This window comes from Calliphora vicina, chromosome 4, assembly GCF_958450345.1.
Source record: "Calliphora vicina chromosome 4, idCalVici1.1, whole genome shotgun sequence".
NCBI lineage: Eukaryota > Metazoa > Arthropoda > Insecta > Diptera > Calliphoridae > Calliphora > Calliphora vicina.
The window spans coordinates 48,880,063-48,891,689 of record NC_088783.1 but is presented as its reverse complement, the minus strand read 5'-3'; positions in this window follow the sequence as shown (position 1 = coordinate 48,891,689).

Genomic DNA, 11,627 nt, shown 5'->3' with positions numbered 1-11,627 from the left:
ACCATTATTTTGTTATTGCATAATAAGAATCTACATAACTGATTCTGTATATGGTCATTTGGTGAAATTCTACTTCCACAAAGTGGGTCAAAAGATGAATTGAAATACTACTTTTGTTCTAGATGTCTACTAACACAAAAATTTTAAACTCAATTATTTCGAAATGGCAAAAAAAATTATACACTATTGTTTTATGAAGGGGACCGTATGACATTAAGTAAAATAGAAATTTTGTTAAGACCTCACACACAGCTTGTTTCCATTCAACACCGATCGTTGATTATTGGAAAATCCTTTTGAATATAAACCTGGAGCCGAATTACAGGATTCTATGGGATTTAATTTAATTCCTATATTCGCCAGGTTAATTCTAGAATCTATTTCATCTAGTCTTGATTCAGTTCAACGATCTCATGGAGTAGTTTTGTCAAAACATCCAGCAAATACAATTGTTTCCAAACAGAAACTGACAATATTGTCACGTAGTCTTGAATAATTTAACAAACCTAATGATCTATGTATCTAGAACTTGTGTAATAAACTTAATGCGCAAATTCTAGCTACCGTGTTCTTACATCATTTGTTGGTAAATTATTACAAATCATTTTATATTTCCTACGCACATTAAATGGCCAAAACACTTAAAGAGGTTTTTTTTTACCAAATTGTACAAACAAAATACTAGTTTTATTTGTTTTGTGGTGTTGCTTATACAATTGTTATTAAAGTTTCATGTGTAATTACTTTTTAATGAAATCATTAGGCCAATATTGTTGTGAAGTTTTTGCTCAAACACTTCATTTCCATTACAAATCAGATACATAGATGTGCGTTACAACACTTTACTTGAGTATTAGATACTTACATACATATTTACTTACACTTGTCTATAGTTTAAGCGTTAGTAAGTTTTTTTTTTGTTTAAATGATGATTGTCCATTAGAAAACTTTAACATAATGTTAAAGTCTTCCTGCTTTTACAGGGAGATGTTTTGGTACACTTAAGAAAAAAATGTGGGGGCAAAAATCTACAAATTTTGAAGAGCTACTTGATGTATTAGTTTGAAAAGCAGAACGGAAATGAAAAAATTTAAAAAAAAATCTGTGAAGATCACTTAAACACCCATTTGACACTAATTTATTGTGGAAGTTTAACTTATAATTTTTATCAGTGTTTATTTTCTTATTTACCAAAACGAAAACCTCTATTACCTGTTCAACATTCAAGATCTATTTAACGCTTTCTCCACTTATGACAACCCAAAATTTAAAAGAAAATAGTGAAATTATCAACCACATAAATTTAATGTTCCCATGAAAAAAAATACTCAAAAACCAACCATGTTGGGTGCGTAAATCTATTATGCGTTTATTTTCAGTTTTTTTTATTATTTTGCGTATTATTTTCTTCATAAATTTCAAGTTAAAAAGAAACCTTTAAGCTAATGCGTACAGTAAAAGGCGTTAAATTCAATTTTAAATTTTTTGGTTTATTGGCAGTAAAAGTTTTGTGTGTCCGTCAGTTGCTGTGTCGTTGTCGGTCTGTCTATCTTTCAGTCACTTAGTTTATGTCCATGAGCCTGTCAGTTAGTGTTTGTCTAATGTTGTCTCAAACTGCCTGTTTGGTTGGCATCATAGTCATACAAATCTTATCATATTTCCGACAATTTGTTTTACTCAGTTTGCAAGTAAGTTTTTGCTGGTGTTTAGCTTTGTATTTGAAGACTGATTTGAGCTATTCATGAGTTTGGTCCAGTTAAACAACATTAAAGACTTCTTCATAAGTGAAAATTGTGCGTGTACAGTGAAAGGTCAGAAAGTGGTAGATATTTTATATGTATTCTATAAATATAAAACACTATGTTTGTATATTATTTAAATTAAAGAGTAACATTACTAACTAACTTATTCGTCATTGTCCAGTTTAAATAGCTAAGGTTATAGACATGAAATTCGGAATAGAGGATACTCTGCCGGCAAATAGATACACTAACAAGTAAGAGTGCTATATTCGGCTGTGCTGAATCTTATATACCCTTCACCAAATTATACTTCAAAATAAAAAATTTTAATATTTTTAGGTAAACAAAATGTATTTTTTTTCTAAAATTGTTTCTTTTATATTTTGTGAAAAAATTTTTTTTGAATTGTTTTTTAAAATTTTAAAATTTAAAATTTTTTTTTGTTTTTTAACTTTTTTTAATATTTAGGGAAAAAAAACTTTTGGTAAAAAAAAAAATTCGAGTTAAAACATATTTTTTCCGATTTTGACTCGATGTAGGTCCAACTTACTATGGTCTTATATACGTCGCACAGTGGCTCATTATCGTTATTCATCGGTCAAAACTCTGTAACTTTTGAACCGATAGAGATATTTTATTAAAATCGATTCTGCAGTTGTTGAGCAATTTAAGGTTAAAGTTGAAATTTAAATTTTTTATAGCATTTAGTATGATTTTTTCGGCCAAGCTCGACCATATAATACCCTACACTATAATTTATTTTCGTGAATGATTTTCGGTAGAAGGCATTATATGCTATGACTAATTATGGACCTATTACTATGAAATTAGGGCGTGTGATTTATGTCTATATGGAAGTTATTTGTGTTGAATTTTGTGTTTATACCAATATTATTAAGAGATTTATACTCATTAAAGTTATTTTCGGCAGCGGGTCTTATATGGGAGCTATGACTAATTATAGACCGAACGCCATGAAAATAGGTCGAGTGATTTATGTCTATATGGTAGTTATTTTAAGAGATTTATGCTCGTTAAAGTAATTTTTGTAAGCGGGCCTTATATGGGAGCTATGACTAATTACACTATGCAACAAATGAAGACTTTTGGAAAAACACAAGATCATGACAGTATAGGTTCGACTCTCCTACCAAAGGGTAGTAAAACCCTATACTCAGTTTGTCCATTTTGGTGACCGATTTTTTTTTTATGGGCCCCCAAAGTTTCTGAAAATCAGTGGGGCCTCTAAAAAAGGTGTCATCAGTTTTTGGTTAACAGCTAATTCAGACTTTGTGATACGGTTTAACTTTATATGGCAATAATATAGCTAAGAGGCCGCCAAATAAATTTTGTTAAAATTTATTTCCAAAACATAGCTTTTTCGTGCACTTTTGTTGAAAAAATATAGGAAGAAAAAATGTTTTTTTTTTTTCTTTTTTTAGAATAACTTCCAGGGACTCCTAATTTTTCAATAACAATATTTTGCAAAGTTGTAGCTACGGTAAATCTGAATAACCCTTGTGAACATATCAATGCAATCCGAACACATCTAGGCATTCTAAATAGCTGTCAAAAATCACTTTGTAGCTTACAAATTTTAGTTTTTTACTATTTTTTGACTCTAAAACAAAAATTGTTTGTTAAAAATGTATGTTCGAGTGTATACTTCTCTCTCATCACTAATGTTGCCATTCTTTGTTTTCAAACATCGAAATTCCTAAAACGGGTAAAATGTGTTCCAAAAACTGAGTTTTTTTTTAGAAAATTTCCCACTTTGACGTTATTTACAGTAAGTAGTAAAAACGTTTTGTATGTATATAAACAATATATGGGGATATAGCTTTTGAGGATTGGTGCTTTGCGTTTTTAAAATTTTTTACTCAAACCTAAAATTTTGTTTCAAAATTGGCCAAGTTTGGATAGGGCTGGGGGGTACAATGTCCGCTTAAGTTAGTCAAATTTTACTTTATACGTTTTTGCATTAAGTTCTCTTTCCAGATCATAAAAAAATGTATAGCCACGAAGAAAAATTTCAGCTCATTCGGATCATAAATGGCTTTTTGGCGATTTTTTTTAAATGTGTGATATTGAGGGTCCACTCACTGATCCCCATTTCGAACACCTCAGCCGAGTAAATAATACAGAACAACATAGAAGTGTGGACTTGATCATACTATTATAACAAAAGATCTTTGTTTTAGAGTAAAACAATAGTAAAAACGAAAATTGTTAAGGTACAAAGTGATCTTTATGTGCTATTTAGAGTGACTAGACACGTTCAGAATGCATTGATATGTTCTCAAGAGTTGTTCAACTTTACCGTAGCTACAACTTTGCTAAATATTGTTAGTGAAAAATTAGGAGACCCTGGAAGTTATTCTAAAAAAAGTAAAAAAAATATTTTTCTTCCTATATTATTTAAACAAAAGTGCACGAAAAAGCAATTTTTTTGGAAAAAAAATTGTAACAAAATTTATTTGGCGGAATCTTAGCTATATTATTGCCATATAAAGTTAAGCCGTATCACAATTTCTGAATTAGCTGTTAACCAAAAACTGATGACACTTTTTTTAGAGACCCAACTGATTTTCAGAAACTTTGGGGGCCCATAAAAAAAAATCGGTCACCAAAATGGACAAACTGAGTATAGGGTTCTACTACCCTTTGGTAGTAGAGTCGAACCTTTATAGTCATGATCGACCGATCATCATAAAATTAGGTGACATTAATTCAGTTTATATAAAACTTATTTGGATCAAAATTTGTGTAGATACCTATATAAATTAACTATTTACGACCGATAAAGTATAATTTCGGGAGAATATTTGTATGGGTGCTAGGTGAAATAATGGACCGATTTCAGCTATTTTCAATAGGCTTTGTACTCGAAAAAAATTTATGTACCAAATTTTATCGCAATATCTTCAAAACTGCGACTTGTACTTTGCGCCAGTCATATGAACAGGTAAAATAAAAATAGAAAAAAAATTTGGGAGTAATTTCATTCAAATGAAAAAAGTGTTCAACAAACAGGTCAAAACAGGTCAACAAGTATATATAGGCTTAAAGAGGACACTTTGGCCATTCTCCTGGTAGTAAAATTTGTTTAACCTATTTTGACCCTAAGCACTTTTATTCCACTGAAATTCAAATTTGACTAAAATATAGTACATGAGAAAAAAAATAATAACACATCAGATATAAACGGTACAGTGACAGGGCACACGAGTTCTTAAAGACTATTATCCTACCAACATAACAAAAAAAAAACATCCAATTATCGATAATAGTTTGCGAGTAATGATAATTTACTTCTAATCAAATTTACAAAAATCACATTTTTTATAAAACGATATAAAATATTTGACTTTAACATCATGCCATGCACACAATTGATAATATTTTTATCTAATTTTTTGGTTACCTTAGTTTCAATGTGTTTACTATTGAATGGCATTACAATTTTTGACATCGGAGTTAACAAAAAGTTGGACTTTTGGCCGATGAAATTGAGATATGAGCTACCGTGCGTCATTGCAAAGGTCTTTGAAATATCTATCACTAGATATCCATATTGTCTATATTAATGACTTAGTCCAGATATAGGTCAAAAATTGAGGTTGTCCTGGATTTTTCCTTATATCTCAGCCATTTGTGGACCGATTTTTTCGATTTTAAATAGCAATCGAGCCGGAAGAATTACGGAGATATTGATGTATGAATAGTGTATGTTATTTGGGGGCTTCGGAAATTTGATTTCAACAGACAGACGGACATGGCTTAATCGTCTCCGCTGTCTATAAGGATCCAGAATTTATATACTTTATAGGGTCGGAAAATTATATTGTGGAAATTACAAACGGAATGACAAACTTATATATGTATACCCTTCTCACGAAGATGAAGGGTATAAAAAGGGATTTTACATTGCATCTGCTTAAAAATAAGCTGGTGCTTCCGACATACGTCGTTCATCTAAAATGAATTGTCTCTCATCTACAGGCTTTACTGTCTTTATTTTTTTTATTATTTAATAGCAACACAATTTTTATTTATCCCGATTACGTTAATACATATTTATGGAAACTACTTAAAGTTTTTGTTTGGCATATTAATGCATTTTCAGTGAGCGTGATCAAACTTGCTTACTTTATACCCAACAAACAAATAAGCAAATATTTATTAAAATTAAAACTTAACAGCTGGCATAAAACTAAATCGACCAACAAGTGCGTTACGCATTAATATTTGTAAATTTATATATTCGGTTTTTTTTCTTCTTAACTCTAAACATTTGTATGATTTTGCATTTATAATATTTACTTTGTCAAGCTGTCATACAATACAAACAAACAAACAAATGCACAGTCGACTACAATAAATAAATAAGTAAACATTTAATAAATATTTAAATTTGTAATTTGTCTTGTGTAAAATGATCGTTTTTAGCAAATATGTATTTTTGCTTTTGATCTGTTTATATACATTTTAGCTGTGTTGTATTGCATCTGTCCATATTTGTCTAAAATATTTGAAATTTTTGTACAAGTCTTAAGACTTTAGGTGCAAAGCAAAAAATTATGGTTTAAATTTGACAATAAATTTAAACATCAAGGAAGAAATCTTGCAAACAGTGTATTTGGGTGGAGTTGTTGATAAATGTTTTTTGTTTGAGATATTTTATTACATATTGTAAGATGTGTGTTTATTAAATAATTCATAAAATTGTAGAAATAATATGATATGTGGGCTTTTGAGAAAACAGCTTTATTAAATAAGATAAAACAAAACAACTTATACAAATACAGGAACTGTCATTACTTAAAAATAATTCCCACAGTCTTGAAGTGCAGGTTTTTAGTCAAAAGTTATGTTAAAATTGCGACTAAGGGACAGAGATTTATTTCATTTGTTCACTAAACAAGATCCTAATTTAAGGCGATAGTATCCAGATTTTTTATAAGAAACTCAAGCCGAATCTACTCAAGATTTTGTATGAAGAAACCCAAGCCGAATCGGCTCCAGATTTTCTATGGAGGAACTCAAGAGGGATCCGCTCCAAATTTTCTAAGAGAATCCCTGGGACGAGTAGGCTCCATATTTTCTATACAAAACTTTAGCCTCTTCTAGATATTCTATGAAGAAACTTAAGCCGAGTCCAGATTTTCCATAAAAGCCGAGACGGCTCCAGATTTTCTATGAAAAAAACTCAAGGCGAGAAACTTAAGTTTTTCTATGAAAAAAAAAATTAAGCCGAGTCGGCTCTAGATTTTCTATGAAGCAACTTAAGCCGAGTCCAGATTTTCCATTAGTAACTCCAGCAGATACGGCTCCAGATTTTCTATGAAAGAAATTCACGTCGAGTCGGCTCAAGTTTTCTATGAAAAAAAAATACTCAAGCCGAGTCGTCTTCAGTTTTTCTATGAAAAACACTCAAGCCGAGTCGTCTTCACTTTTTCTATGAAAAACACTCAAGCCGATTCGTCTTCACTTTTTCTATGAAAAACACTCAAGCCGAGTCGTCTTCAGTTTTTCTATGAAAAAAGCTAAAGCCGAGTCGTCTTCAGTTTTTCTATGAAAAAAGCTAAAGCCGAGTCGTCTTCAGTTTTTCTATGAAAAAAGCTAAAGCCGAGTCGTCTTCAGTTTTTCTATGAAAAACACTCAAGCCGAGTCGTCTTCAGTTTTTCTATGAAAAAAGCTAAAGCCGAGTCGGCTTCAGTTTTTCTATGAAAAAAGCTAAAGCCGAGTGGGCTTCAGTTTTTCTATGAAAAACACTCAAGCCGAGTCGTCTTGAGTTTTTCTATGAAAAACACTCAAGCCGAGTCGTCTTGAGTTTTTCTATGAAAAACACTCAAGCCGAGTCGTCTTGAGTTTTTCTATGAAAAACACTCAAGCCGAGTCGTCTTGAGTTTTTCTATGAAAAACATTCAAGCCGAGTCGTCTTGAGTTTTTCTATGAAAAAACACTCAAGCCGAGTCGTCTTCAGTTTTTCTATGAAAAACACTCAAGCCGAGTCGTCTTCAGTTTTTCTATGAAAAACAATCAAGCCGAGTCGTCTTCAGTTTTTCTATGAAAAACACTCAAGCCGAGTCGTCTTCAGTTTTTCTATGAAAAACACTCAAGACGAGTCGGCTTCAGTTGTTCTGTGAAAAAAACTCAAGCCGAGTCGGCTTCAGTTGTTCTGTGAAAAAAACTCAAGCCGAGTCGGCTTCAGTTGTTCTGTGAAAAAAACTCAAGCCGAGTCGGCTTCAGTTTTTCTATGAAAAACACTCAAGCCGAGTCGTCTTCAGTTTTTCTATGAAAAACACTCAAGCCGAGTCGTCTTCAGTTTTTCTATGAAAAACACTCAAGCCGAGTCGTCTTCAGTTTTTCTATGAAAAACACTCAAGCCGAGTCGGCTGCAGTTGTTCTGTGAAAAAAACTCAAGCCGAGTCGGCTTCAGTTGTTCTGTGAAAAAAACTCAAGCCGAGTCGGCTTCAGTTGTTCTGTGAAAAAAACTCAAGCCGAGTCGGCTTCAGTTGTTCTGTGAAAAAAACTCAAGCCGAGTCGGCTTCAGTTTTTCTATGAAAAAAGACTCAAGCCGAGTCGGCTTCAGTTTTTCTATGAAAAAAGACTCAAGCCGAGTCGGCTTCAGTTTTTCTATGAAAAAAGACTCAAGCCGAGTCGGCTTCAGTTTTTCTATGAAAAAAGACTCAAGCCGAGTCGGCTTCAATTTTTCTATGAAAAAACACTCAAGCCGAGTCGTCTTCAGTTTTTCTATGAAAAACACTCAAGCCGAGTCGTCTTCAGTTTTTCTATGAAAAACACTCAAGCCGAATCGTCTTCAGTTTTTCTATGAAAAACACTCAAGCCGAATCGTCTTCAGTTTTTCTATGAAAAACACTCAAGCCGAATCGTCTTCAGTTTTTCTATGAAAAACACTCAAGCCGAGTCGGCTTCAGTTTTTCTATGAAAAAAGACTCAAGCCGAGTCGGCTTCAGTTTTTCTATGAAAAAAGACTCAAGCCGAGTCGGCTTCAGTTTTTCTATGAAAAAAGACTCAAGCCGAGTCGGCTTCAGTTTTTCTATGAAAAAAGACTCAAGCCGAGTCGTCTTCAGTTTTTCTATGAAAAACACTCAAGCCGAATCGTCTTCAGTTTTTCTATGAAAAACACTCAAGCCGAATCGTCTTCAGTTTTTCTATGAAAAACACTCAAGCCGAATCGTCTTCAGTTTTTCTATGAAAAACACTCAAGCCGAGTCGGCTTCAGTTTTTCTATGAAAAAAGACTCAAGCCGAGTCGGCTTCAGTTTTTCTATGAAAAAAGACTCAAGCCGAGTCGGCTTCAGTTTTTCTATGAAAAAAGACTCAAGCCGAGTCGGCTTCAGTTTTTCTATGAAAAAAGACTCAAGCCGAGTCGGCTTCAGTTTTTCTATGAAAAAAGACTCAAGCCGAGTCGGCTTCAGTTTTTCTATGAAAAAAGACTCAAGCCGAGTCGGCTTCAGTTTTTCTATGAAAAAAGACTCAAGCCGAGTCGGCTTCAGTTTTTCTATGAAAAAAGACTCAAGCCGAGTCGGCTTCAGTTTTTCTATGAAAAAAGACTCAAGCCGAGTCGGCTTCAGTTTTTCTATGAAAAAAGACTCAAGCCGAGTCGGCTTCAGTTTTTCTATGAAAAAAACTCAAGTCGGCTCAAGTTTTATGGATTATGTGATGTTAGGGAGGGAAGTGATGGAGTAAGAACTTAATGAGAGAATCAAGGAATTCATTGCTTAAATTAAAGTACTTATACAAACGACAAATTAGTTCTAAATTATTATATTATACAATAATTCCTAAGCTTTTTTAAATGTAAGTCAAACCAAATATTTAATATAAAACTCAATAAACCACCATTTAAAATCAACAGCTTAAAAAAGTAAAATACAGTAGTTGATCACAAGCCGTGAATGAACAGTTACTGCCTCCACCATATATCTAGATATCAAATAACATATTAGCATCAATTACATGTTTGCGTGTACCTGATTTATTGACACAAATGTGTAAGAGATCTGCGAATGATAAGAAAATCTTGTAACTTGTAATTAAATTTAAATCTGTAAAGAAAAACTGACTTGAAATTGAAAGAAAAAAAAAACAAAACAAATATCATACAACTAACTAAACAATTAAGAGCCAAGATAAAAGAAATTAAGAGCCAGTTGAATTTTCAACAAGATAAAGACGAAGATGGTGGCCCCAAAAACATAGGCATAACTGAAACTCAAACACAATCTAAGTGGAGGCATATCAGCTGCTAACAACATCCACTGGTCATTAAAATGATATTGACCAAGTAACATGAATATCATGTAATATCAAAATTTGCATTTGCAAAAATAGAAAAAGACAAAAAACTAGAGAAAATCTGGCTTTAAACTAAAATTAATGACTCTACAGGTCTGCTATGCCAATAGAAGACACTTCCCGGTTGTTGTTTTATAAATTACTGAACGAAAGAAAAAACATTTTTTGCAATAATCGCAGCAGCCAGCCTCAAATGAAAGATACCACAAAATTTGTGTGTATTTTAATTGTATGTCTTGTTTGACTACAAAGTAGTGCGTAAGTTGCAAACAAAAAACAATTAAATAAGATTTACACTTTTGGTTTAGTTTCTTTGGATTTGCGTAAAACTTCCTTTTAGTAAATGGGGGAATATAAGTAAACTATGTAGCCATGTTTGGCTTGTGTTGCTGGTATAAGAAGTCAAAATACATCAAGTTGCCAATTATGTGGGCAGCATCTTATTTTTATGAGTCTCTTTTTTTACAGTCATTTATTGTATGCAACATGCAATTTAAATTTAAGACATGGCCAACAATTGTGGAGACCCCCAAAATGCCTTTGTATATTGTTACACTAAAATGACACGCAAGGAAGTGTTTGAGTTTTTACTAAAACCGCAAAATAATAAGCGGTCTGATTGGAGCTTTTGAGTCCCTATAGTTGTAGCCAAAATACAATTATATTTGGGAGTATTTCTGTAGGTGGCGGATTAATTTAACCGGTAGGCTTCATATATTCTATAAGAAACTTAAGCCGATTCGGATTCAGATTTTCTGTCATTTCACCAATATTGAGGCATATTACTATATGAACTCATATTACCAACCAATAATGTAGCGCATAAATAATGAGAACTACTTAATTTGTTATGGGCGTTATCTATGTCAATCCAACTATTGCCGTTATTTTATCAGACACACAAGGTACAAGTGCGTAACAGGAAATTATTTCAAAGCTAAAGAAAATACAACATATAGCACGGCGAACACTTTTAAAAGTGGGGTGTTTCATATGGATTCCGAGCCAAAATAACTGCTCAACTTTTTAGGCCAAGAACGAATCAAGCAAATATTGGATACTCTGTTCCAAAGTGAAGCGTATCCCAGAGAGAGCGTTCTGCATCGATCGAAACAAATAATAGTGGGGGTAAAGTCTGGATTCAATTCTTTCTAAATAGTTTTTAACAGGTATTGCAACATGTGGTCGAACGTTGTCATGGTGGAATATTACGGTTTCATGTCTGGTCGCATATTCTGGGTCTTTTCCGGACAACGCTCGTTTCAAACCAATCAATTGCGTTCGGTACAGGTCCCTGTAATGGTCTGGCCTGATTTCAGAAGCTCATAATAGATAGGACACTTTTGTTCCCACTAATGTAGAGAATTAGCGACATGGATATTTGGCTTTGGTGTCGATTTAGCTCATTGGCCAGGCTGCACATACGATCTCTTACACTTCGTTTTATTTTCATTGCTGGTAGTAATTCGGTGCAAAAATGATTTTCTTTTATAACGTTTATTCTGCATTTCGGACATTCAAAATCGTCTTTCAAGGTCACTTGGCTTCAATTCGTATGGTG